Raw genomic sequence first — 12,092 nt, forward strand, 5'->3', positions numbered from 1 at the left:
AGGTTGATCTTTGCCGGGAAACAGCTGGAGGACGGGCGCACCCTGTCAGACTACAACATCCAGAAGGAGTCCACTCTGCACTTGGTCCTGCGCTTGAGGGGAGGTGTCTAAGTTTCCCCTTTTAAGCTGTTGACAAAATTCATTGCACTTTTCTTTCAATAAAGTTGTTGCATTCCCAAATAGTGTGAGTTTTTGCGGGGAGAAGGGGTTCTTTTTAGTTTGGTTGGGGTGTGAGGGGTTGGGGTTTTCAGTCTCTCAAGTGATTCTAGTAACCAGGACGTAAGTAATGTCCATAAAAAGAGTTCGGAGGTTGCAGTTAGAATTCTCCGTTATTTAGCCTATATGTAGCTGTACTTGTAAGCTACTGATTTTAAAAATCCTGAATTTGAGGTTGGTTTGTGAGGTAACAAAATGGGAGTTTTGGGCTGCCAGCAGGAAGGAGATAACTAAAAAGAGGGTGGGGGTGATGGAATCTTAAGAAGAACCGGGTTTAATAGGTCTATTTAAACTTACACTGAGCTGCGCAGGAAGCAGTTTTACCAGATATTTTTAAAATGGCAAGTAATCTGTATTAAGTGTGTCTGGCATTATGCTCAAAAGTTATAACAATTGGTAGAAGAGGCCACTGTCTTTGTCTTCACTTGGGAAAGTTTATAGTAGCTTTTACCCCATCAGATACTGCTGGTGAGGAATTCTTTGTCATAATTACAAGCAAAGGTGGAAGTCTAAGGAAGCTAGTATAATGTTAAGGAATCGGCACTGGATGGTAGGTACCCCACACATCAGGACCATTAAGGGACTTAGGAAGGGAATGTTCACAAAGCACCACTGCCTTCCACTTGCCCAGTTTTAGGGTATCCATGTGCAACCTTAGGGGTACAGGGAATTTTGTGTTGTCTATAAAATAGCTTAAGACTACATCCTTAGCTTTAGGGATCAAACTAGAAAATGCCATTTGAGAAATCTGTAAATCTTAGGGAAACTTGCAGTTTTTCACTTTGTTGATAGAAGTGTACAAAATGTACAGTGCACTTAATTTCCATGACTCCTATATGTAAGGTTACATAGGTTAAGAAACAACCTCAAGGGGGCGCCTGGGTGGCTCAGTCGTTAAGCGTCTGCCTTCTGCTCAGGTTGTGATCCCAGGGTCCTGGGATTGAGCCCCACACTGGGTGTAGAGATTACTCAAAAATAAAATCTTGGGGCGCCTGGGTGGCTCAGTTGGATAAGCTCCTGCATTTGGCTCAGGTCATGATGTCAGGGTCCTGGGATCGAGCCCCACATCGGGCTCCCTGCTCCACGGGAAGCCTGCTTCTCCCTCCCCCACCCCCCCTGCTTGTGTTCCCAGTCTCGCTGTGTCTCTGTCAAGTCTTAACCTCAGGAACTCGACTGGCACTTCTGGTCACCATGTTAGGTGACCTGCAAAAAATATGCTCATTCCAAACTGGTTCTAGCGTTGGGAAAAAACCTCAGCATCCTGAAAATGATCACTCTGAAGGACAGGCATCACATGGTTCCTAAATCAGTGATGATGAGTGCTTTTTTAGTCTTCCAGGGGTGCCTGGCTGGCTCTGGAGTGTGCAACTCTTGACCTCAGGTTTGTTAGTTTGAGCCCCAAGTTGTGTGTAGGGATTACTTAAAAAATCTTTAGTTTTCCAAGTACAAGAGGTTGAGTGGCTTACAGTTTTTGAGAACGTGGGGCTGGGTCATATTGTTACAGCTGAATTTCTTAGGGTGGAGGCCCTGAGTACCTTGTGCAGAGCTAGAGGGATCTTGGCGTTGGAGCATAAGCGCATCAGAGCACCGTCTGATAAAATTGTTACCCGGGTGGGGATGCTCATTTGGGAACTCACTGAAGAACACTTGGTTCTTTGAAGTAAAGTGCTGCCTGTCAAGTTCAATGAAAGGAATTGCTAATTACAAGTGTAAATACCAGAAGGGTTCTGAAAAACAACTACAAACACGTTAAAATCAATGATGTAGAGTTCATACAAGCTTACTCCCAGGAGGAAACGAGTTTGGAATAGATTTGGTGCTTATTTCAATTACGACGTATATATACATCGTGTGTGTGTGTATCAAAGTCAAAGATAGTCCACCCAAGTTCATAATTTCCCGGTGTTAGCTTTTTCCCCAGTGATAACTACTTTTAAGTTTTGGTACCTTTTTGGACTTTTACCTTCTGTTCTCTAATAAATACACCATAGTTATGTACATACATAATGTATACACATATGTACATAGGACCATTCACAATATAGAGTTTCTCAGCCTTTTTTAAGCAGAGTAATTATGGACACCTTTTCATGTCACCATATCTAGATCTACCTCATTCTTTTTAATACTCTTGCTATCCCATTGTATGGATGCCCTATGATTTAACCTGTGCACTAACATTTGTTTCCAGGTTTCTGCTGTTATACTGCTCTGCACAGTACATCCTTACACACAGCTCTTTTGTATACTAATATTTTGAAAGTATGGCATAAATACGAGATTTCTATGTAATAACGTTCTCAGGGATAATTAAAAATAATCCGCCTTAGAACTTACAATTATTTGTCCCATGATATTTTTCTATTTTTAATTTTTTGAGTAACACTTCACGTGTTTTGGATACATAAAAAGTTTAAAATAGGGGCGCCTGGGTGGCTCAGTCGGTTAAGCGTCCAACTCATGATTTCAGCTGAGGTCATGATCTCAGGGTTGTGGGATCGAGCCCCATGTCAGGCTCCCCGCCCAGTGGGGAGTCTGCTTGAGTTTCTCTCCCTCTTTTCCTCCCCCTGCTTGCACTCTCTCAAATAATTAAACAAATCTTTAGGGGCACCTGGGTGGCCCAGTCAGTTAAGCGTCTGCCTTCAGCTCAGGTCATGATCTCAGGGTCCTGGGCTCCAGCCCAGCATCAGGTTTCCTGCTCAGTGGAGAGTCTGTTTCTCCCTCTCCCTCAGTCCCTCCCCCCATTTGTGTGCGTGCGCTCGCTCTCAGGTAAATAAATAAAAATCTTTTTTTTTTTTAAGATTTTATTTATTTGACAGGGAGAGAGAGAGCACAAGCAGGGGGAGCAGCAGGGAGAGGGAGAAGCAGGCTCCCCGCTGAGCAAGGAGCCCGATGTGGGGCTTGATTTCAGGATCCTGGGATCATGACCTGAGCTGAAGGCAGCCACTTAACCTACTGAGCCACCCAGGCACCCATAAATGAAAATCTTTTTAAAAAATCTTTGACAGTTTAAAATAGTATGTAATGTCCTTCATGCTGTCTTCCATCCACCCAGTTCTCTAGCCCCATCCCCGCCCCAACGTACTTTCAGAGTTTACGCATATGAAAGCAACCACTAATTAGTATCTTTTACAAAAGGTAGCATACTGTTTGCAGCCTGTCCTGTATCTTGCTTCTTCACTTTACATCTTTTATAATTTTGACAAGAGTTCTAATATCTTCTCATTTTGCATAAAGGAAAAATACCTCATGTCATTTTCTCAAGAATAAAACCACCAAGCCAACAGAATTCCTCCTGAAACATTTACAGGCCCCTCCAACAAATACAGGAACCACAGTGATACAGTGATGAATAAGTGTTTCTGCTATTAAGGGGTCTTCAGTAGATTGAAAGAACAGATACTAGACTTAGTTTCACGGAGTGACTGTGAAGTTTGGTTTCACACATGAATTAATGCTATGAGAGGATTCACTTAGATGAGTCTTGAAAAAACCAGAAAAGCATGTAGCTTGCATTTATTTAAAACAGTTTTCCTTTTTATGTTTTGTCTGAAAGCACAACAAAATCCTCGCCAAGTTATAAATATGGCCCTCACAGAGGTATATATTCTAACAGCTTGGCAAGTGCCTTTTAATAAAGGATTTGCCACGTCAGTGTGTAGTGCTCATTTCTGCCGGAAGAGGGAGCTCCTAGGACAGGTTTTGGTTTAGTCCTGAGGCCCGCAGCGCCCCCAGGCGGTTGTGGTTGACAAAGCAATTTATGCTTTTACCTTAACTCCTTACAGAGACTTTTTACTGTCCCACTCCCTCTGGCCCCAATGCCTTTTACTTTCTCCTTTTCCTTTCAGTCCTGCAGCCGCTTCCTGTTGGAATTACTCCACAACATCTAATATAGCTGTTATTCAGCGTAGACCCTCTATTACTGTATCTCATTAGATCTAACTCCTCAAAATGCTGTCTTCCCTGTTTCCCTTACCTCCTGGCCACTTTCTCCATATGCTCCCTTCCATTTTCCACCTTTTTCTACTCAAGCTGCTTCCTCTTTTTAAAATACCACCACTCCCACCTTAACAAATCAAATCCTACCCAACGTCAAGACCTAACTCAAAGGTTGCACTAACTAAAGTTCCTTGACTGTCCTGATTGGACATTATCTGAATTCCTGAAATCTCCTAGCTCTTCCTAATTTTTTAAAAAAGATTTTATTTATTTATTTGTCAGAGAGAGAAAGAGCACAAGCAGGGGGAATAGGCAGAGGGAGAAGCAGGCTCTCCAGCTGAGCAAGGAGCCCCCAAGACTCGATCCCAGCACCCTGGGATCATGACCTGAGCTGAAGGCAAACGCTTAACAACTGAGCCACCCAGGCGCCCCGACTCTTCCTAATTTATTTTTATTTTTATTATTTTTTTAAAAAGATTTTATTTATTTGACAGAGACATAGCGAGAGAGGGAACACAAGCAGGGGAGTGGGAGAGGGAGAAGCAGGCTTCCCGCAGAGCAGGGAGCCCAATGCGGGGCTCAATCCTAGGACCCTGGGATCACGACCGGAGGCACCCAGGTGCCCCTACTCTTCCTAATTTTGTATTAGAGTTCTTTATTCAAATGAGATAGCTCTGTTTCTTTATTTGATAATAAATAACTACACACAGCAGCAGAGATGATCAGGTTGAATGGGAGAAGTTTGGGATCCTACTTATGATCAGATGGTTAGGAGAGGCTTTCTGGGAAGGGGACTCTTTAAGTGGGGCCTGAAAGATGAATCGAGGCAGCTTTGCGAAATGTGGGGCAGCATACGGTAGTGCAGGAGCCCTGGCAGTGGCAGGGTTTGGTGTATTTGAGGAACAGAGAGGAGACCAGCATGGCTGGAGTGCAATAAGCAAGTGCAGATAGAGAGGGGGCCGGGTAGGGGGTGGGGGATGGATATCAACAGATACTAAATGCTTGGTCTGGAGGGGGGTCCGGGCGTCAGCATTTAAAAAAAACTCTCCTAGTGGATCTTAAGTGCAGCCAGGGTTGGGAACCACTGTTTGAAAGTATTGCTATCCTACTGGGTATTTACCCCAAAGATACAAATGTAGGGATTCGAAGGGGTACGTGCACCCCGATGTTTATAGCAGCAATGTCCACAATAGCCAAACTGTGGAAAGAGCCAAGATGTCCATCGACAGATGAATGGATAAAGAAGATGTGGCATATATATACAATGGAATATTATGCAGCCATCAAAAGGAATGAGATCTTGCCATTTGCAACGACGTGGATGGAACTGGAGGGTATTATGTTGAGTGAAATAAGTCAAACAGAGAAAGACATGTATCATATGACCTCACTGATATGAGGAATTCTTAATCTCAGGAAACAAACTGAGGGTTGCTGGAGTGGTGGGGGTGGGAGGGATGGGGTGGCTGGGTGATAGATATTGGGAGGGTATGTGCTATGGTGAGCGCTGTGAATTGTGCAAGACTGTTGAATCACAGATCTGTACCTCTGAAACAAATAATACATTATATGTTAAGAAAACAAAAAAAGAAGAAGATAGCAGGAGGGGAAGAATGAAGGGAGGGAAATCAGAGGGGGAGACGAAACATGAGAGATGATGGACTCTGAAAAACAAACTGAGGGTTCTAGAGGGGAGGGGGGTGGGAGGATGGGTTAGCCTGGTGATGGGTATTAAAGAGGGCACATTCTGCATTGAGCACTGGGTGTTATGCACAAACGATGAATCATGGAGCACTACATCAAAAACTAATGATGTAATGTATGGTGATTAACATAACACAAAAAGTAAAAAAAAAGAAAAAAAGAAAGTATTGCTATCATTCCACTGGTGAAATACTTTTTAATCAAACTGTTGTTACCAAAGAATTGTATTGAGGAAGTTCAAGTATAGTTTGAAAATAATAAGTGACTACCACTTATTAATAAATTACTATTGGGGATCCTATTTTTAGCAAATGTAGGTATCCACTTAATTAAAACTTTATTGAGCCCCTACTGTATCAGAATGTTTCCAGTAATAGAAAACCAGTGGGCCTAAACCATAGGGAAATACATTATCTTTATTATTTATTTGGTTAGTTTCACATTTTTATTTAAATTCTAGTTAGTTAACATATAAGGTAATATTGGTTTCAGGGTAGAATTCAGTGATTCGTCACTTACATACAACACCCAGTGCTCATCATAACATGTGCCCTCCTTAATGCCCATCACCCATCTAGCCCATCCATCCCCCACCCACCTCCCTCCATCAACCCTCAGTTTGTTCTCTATCATTAAGAGTCTCTTATGGTGGGACGCCTGGGTGGCTTAGTCGTTAAGCGTCTGCCTTCGGCTCAGGTCACGGTCCCAGGGTCCTGGGATCGAGCCCCACATCGGGCTCCCTGCTCAGCGGGAGGCCTGCTTTTCCCTCTCCCACTCACCCTGCTTGTGTTCCCTCTCTCACTGTGTCTCTCTCTGTCAAATAAATAAATAAAATCTTTTTAAAAAGTCTCTTATGGTTTGCCTCCCTCCTTCTCTCTTTTTGTTTCCTTCCCATATGCTTATCTGTTTTGTTTCTTAAATTCCACCTATGAGCGAAATCATACGGTATTTGTCTTTCTCTGACTTATTTCACTTAGCACGATATACTCTAGCTCCTTCCATGCTGTTGCAAATGGCAAAATTTCATTCTTTTTGATAGCTGAGTAATATTCCATTGTATGTACATATCACATATATTTTTTAAAGATTTTAGTTATTTGAGAGAGAGTGCAAGTGGGGGAGAAGCAGAGGGAGAGGGACAAGCAAACTCTGTGCTGAGTGCGGACTCAGCTCGGGGCTCCATCTCACAACCCTGAGATCGTGACTTGAGCTGAAACCACGAGTTGGATGCCTCACCACCTGAGCCACTCACATGCCCCGTACCACATCTTCTTTATCGATTCATCAGTCAATGGACATTTGGGCTCTTCCCATAGTTTGGCTATACATTACCTTTATATCAAGAGACTCAGAGCTAGGGCTCCGGCCTCTTCTGTGTGGTCTTTTTTGGGGGGGTCATCAGCAAGATGGCTGAGCAGTTCCAGACATCACATACGGATCCGACAATGTCCAGAGGAAGAAAAAGTGACATCTCCTTCCTGTGACTCTTGTTAGGAGCAAAAAAAAAAAAAATCTTTCCTGGAAGTCCCCACAGTAGACTTGCCATCATTGACCAGAAAAGGGCTACATGCTCATTTATTTTATTGTTGTTGAAACTGCTGAATCTATTTTTTTTAAAGATTTATTTATTTGAGAGAGCGAGCGAGAGAGAGAGTACATGAGAGGGGGGAGGGTTAGAGGGAGAAGCAGGCTCCTCGCTGAGCAGGGAGCCTGATGCGGGACTCGATCCAGAGACTCCAGGATCATGACCTGAGCCGAAGGCAGTCGCTTAACCAACTGAGCCACCCAGGCACCCCTGCTGAATCTATCTTTTAATTTTTTAGTTGTTCTTACTGCTTTTCTTCCTCTTACGGTTAGAATATAGGTTTTGACAGGAAACAATGATTAGGACACATTTATCTCTCAGAGATGGTTCTACTAAACAGGACATATTTACAAGCTGTCAAATGAATCTTAAAATGCGTTGAAAACCCAAGTTCTATGGAGTGGAAGGGTGAAGCCCATCAGGCTGGACTATGGCAGGGGAGTGACCCGTTGTAATGTAGGCAGGAAGGACCAGGGAGATGGACCCCAGCGTCAGTGTGAGCCGGTGTGGAAGGGTCAGCATTTCCTTTAAGCCCCTATGACAGAAATCTGTACTGCATGGGTGGGACTGCTTCTAGGAAGCCCCTCCCTAAGCCCCTAATGGATGCTTACACTTCCAACAAATCTGTGCTCCTAGTCCGTTGTCACTCACACAGCCAGCCTACTGCTCTGGGGAATTCTGCCAGTGACTTCCTGCCATCTTCAATGTGGCTTTTCTGGGCTGTGATGACTTTCTCTGGGCTGCCTCAGAAACCCAGCTGTTCTCTCTTTCCCTTATTATAGCTGAGTGTAGGCTGTTGCTTTTTTCCTTTCCTTTCCTTTCCTTTCCTTACCTTTCCTTTCCTTCCTTTCCCTTCCCTCCCCTTCCCTTCCCTTTCTTTTCTTTTGAGTCAGATGAAGAGATATTAAAAAGAAATCACAACGTGAAGTCACAGTTGTATGTTGCAGATATTAATGCTCCATGGGTGAGTTCCCTCCCCTGAGAGGCCATCTCTCTCTTTGGTCCTGAACCGGCAGCCTTCTTTGGCCCTGTAGGGGTATTTTTGGCTGTCCTTTGAATCTAGAGTCAAACCCCACCTTCACTGGGGCCAGGTGTAAGGAAAAAAGAGACTTATCTTGCACTCCAATGACACCATCTAATGTCCACACACGTTGAAGATGCAGTCCCACCTACCTGAAGACAAAGCTGACATTAATTCACAGGAAAATTAGGTTCTTGCTCTTCAAATTTCATCCAGAATAGAAGTTTGGCTTTCCCTTTGGGTTGAAACACTCACAGAAGTGTTTTCTCAAAACAAGAGTTGTTTGCTCCAAATGAAAAATCAGAAAAATATTTTTTTTAATTTTTTAAAAAGATTTTATTTATTTATTTGAGAGAGAGAATGAGAGAGAGAGCATGAGAGGGGTGAGGGTCAGAGGGAGAAGCAGACTCCTCGCTGAGCAGGGAGCCCGACGCGGGACTCGATCCCGGGACTCCAGGATCGTGACCTGAGCCGAAGGCAGTCGCTTAACCGACTGAGCCACCCAGGCGCCCAAAAAATCAGAAAAATATTGAAAAATTTAAAATAACAGCATTCCTGTGTTTCCAGACATCAAGCAAATGCCTGTTCTTTTTTTTATTATTATTAACATATAACGTATTCTTTGTTTCAGGGGTACAGGTCTGTGATTCATCAGTCTTACACAATTCACAGCGCTCACCATAGCACATACCCTCCCCAGTGTCCATCAGCCAGCCACCTCATCCCTGCCACCCCACCCCGCACTCCAGCAACCCTCAGTTTGTTTCCTATGATTAAGAGTCTGTTATGGTTTGTCTCCCACTCTGGTTTTGTCTTGTTTCATTTTTCCCTCCCTTCCCCTATGATCCTCTGTCTTGTTTCTCAAATTCCACGTATCAGTGAGATCATACGGTAATTATCTTTCTCTGATTGACTTATTTCGCTCAGCATAATACCCTCTAGTTCCATCCACATTGTTGTAAATGGCAAGGTGTCATTTTTTGATGGCTGCATAATATTCCATTGTATATATATACCACATCTTCTTTATCCATTCATCTGTCGATGGACATCTGGGCTCTTTCCATAGTTTGGCTATTGTGGACATTGATGCACAAATGCATGTTCTTAAGTCATTTGCTAGCAAAGGGAATGGGGTGGGCAATGATTGACCAAGTGTAGCTGGGATCTTCTCCTGGGGGTGAGATTGCCATCCCTAACTCAAGTGGACATTGAGGTTCCATAAGGAGGAAGGATAAGTTAGGACTGGCTGCTAGGTAGGCAACCAGCCACAATTCTGACGCCTCCTGTGTTCACTGATTAGTTACCCTAAGTACCTGATGTATTAGTTACCTAACGATGTCGAGCAAATGACCCCCCAAACGTGGCAGCTTAGTCATGCAAGATTCTGTGGGTCAGGAATTCGAGTGATGTGTAGCTAGTGGTTCTTGGGTCTCATGATGTTGCAGTCCTACCTGAAGGCTTGGCTGTGGCTGGAGGAGGTACTGCTGAGATGGAGCACTCACAGACTGGCAAGATGATGCTGATGCTGGTACCTTTTCTTAGGGCTGCGTCAGCGACCTCCCAACATGGCCGCTGGCTGCCCCCAGAGTGAGTCACTCAAGCAAACACACCGTGGAGGATGCCATGTCTTTTATGATCTAGCCTTGGAAGTCACACCCCTACATTTCTACAATACCCTATTGGTGACAGGCCACCCTGCCCACTGTAGGAGGGGACGACACAGGGCATGGATCCCGGGAGGTGGGGGACCACTGGAATCATCTTGGAGGTAGATACCATCTCCTCATCGAGTCCCTGATCGATTCTTATTTGGCCTTGTTCAAATCAATGCAAGCAATTTCCTATCGTCTCAGTCTTTAGCATTTTCTTTTGCAGAGACATTACAAATTCCCAGCAGTCATTGCTTCTGTTTAAAAAAATCTTGTTTGATACCTAATGATTTTTACTTGATGTATTTCATGTAGAATGTCATCAGAATTCATTTTTCTTTCTTTCCAGGGCCATATTGCCACTGAGATTCTACAGGCCCGGTTGCTGGGGTTTTCAAAGGCCTACTAAAATGCTTGAGACTGAAAAAAAGTACATTGTATCCAACGTATGAAAATTACAAACTTGAATTTAAAAATTTTAGTATCTATACAACATACAAACTGACACCCACCTCAACTCTGATGTAGGGAATTGTATCTAATGTGGGTACCTTTCATTTTTTTACTTTTAAAATTTTTATTTATTTATTTAAGATTTTATTTTTTAAGTAATCTCTACACCCAGTGTGGGGCTCGAACTTACAACCCTGAGATCAAGAGTCGCACACTCCACTGACTGAGCCAGCTGGGTGCCCCAAATGTAGGTACCTTTTAATGTAGGCTACGATATGAAATGTTTAATATTTGGTTGTGCTGTCCAAAGTAAAAATGTCTAGGGCCTACACAGGTCTTAAGAGGTCCTGTTCTTGTTTTTCTTTTATTAAAAAAATATTTGGGGGCGCCTGGGTGGCTCAGATGGTTAAGCGTCTGCCTTCGGCTCAGGTCATGATCCCAGGGTCCTGGGATCGAGTCCCGCATCGGGCTCCCTGCTCCTTGGGAGCCTGCTTCTCTCCCTCTGCCTCTGCCTCTCTCTCTCTCTCTGACTTTCATGAATAAATAAATAAATAAATAAAATTTTTAAAAAATACAAAATAAAGGACACCTGAGGGGCTCAGTCAGTTAAGCATCTGCCTTCGGCTCAGGTCATTGTCCCCGGGCCCTGGGATCGAGCCCCGCATCGGACTCCTGCTCAGCAGGAAGCCTGCTTCTCCCTCTGCCGCTCCCCCTGCTTGTGCTCTCTCTCACTCTCTGTCAAATAAATAAATAAAATCTTTAAAAACAAAAGTACAAAATAAAGAAAAATTTAAAAATTAAAATAATAAAACAAAAGAATACAAAATAAATAGTAATACCTGACAGCGGTGAGTGACTAGGGTCCAGCCCCACCTCCAAGCCTGGGAGGAATTTGTTTCTGTCTCATAGCAGGGTCAGGTCAGGACTTGGGGAGTCCTTATTTCCCTATTTAAGCCATTCGGCCCCTCCACTGGCTCCCGTGGAAGCACTTAACTATTTACTTGCAGAAGAGAAGCGTAGGGGGGGGCTCTAACCAGAGCAGAGATTGCTGAAATCTTGTTGGTCTGCCAGCTAGAATCAGAATCAGACTCAACAGCAGTGCGTGAAGCGAGGAGTGTTTTTGGCTACAGGAAACAGAAAGAACAAATCGCAGAGGATTAAACAAAGGGGTGTTGATTTTGTCACTCAACAAGAAGTTTGGATGTGGGCAGCAAGGGCCTGCCCTGGGATTCTGTGAGCCTCCTTTGGCCACAGCTCCAGATATCCCATCTGTACTCAGAACAGGAAGGGAGAGGAATGAACTCGGCCATATCCGCATCTTTTTCTTTTCTTTTTAAGATTTATTTATTTATTTGAGAGAGAGAGATCATGAGTGGGGGGAGGGCAGAGGGAGAAGCAGGGTCCCCGCTGAACAGGGAGCCTGATGCCGGACTCGATCCCAGGACCCCGGGATCATGACCTGAGCCGAAGGCAGTCGCTTAACGACTGAGCCACCCAGGTGCCCCCATATCCGCATCTTTTA

Source organism: Mirounga leonina, unplaced genomic scaffold (assembly GCF_011800145.1).
Source record: "Mirounga leonina isolate KUSES-001 unplaced genomic scaffold, KU_Mleo_1.0 Mir_171, whole genome shotgun sequence".
Taxonomy (NCBI): Eukaryota; Metazoa; Chordata; class Mammalia; order Carnivora; family Phocidae; genus Mirounga; species Mirounga leonina.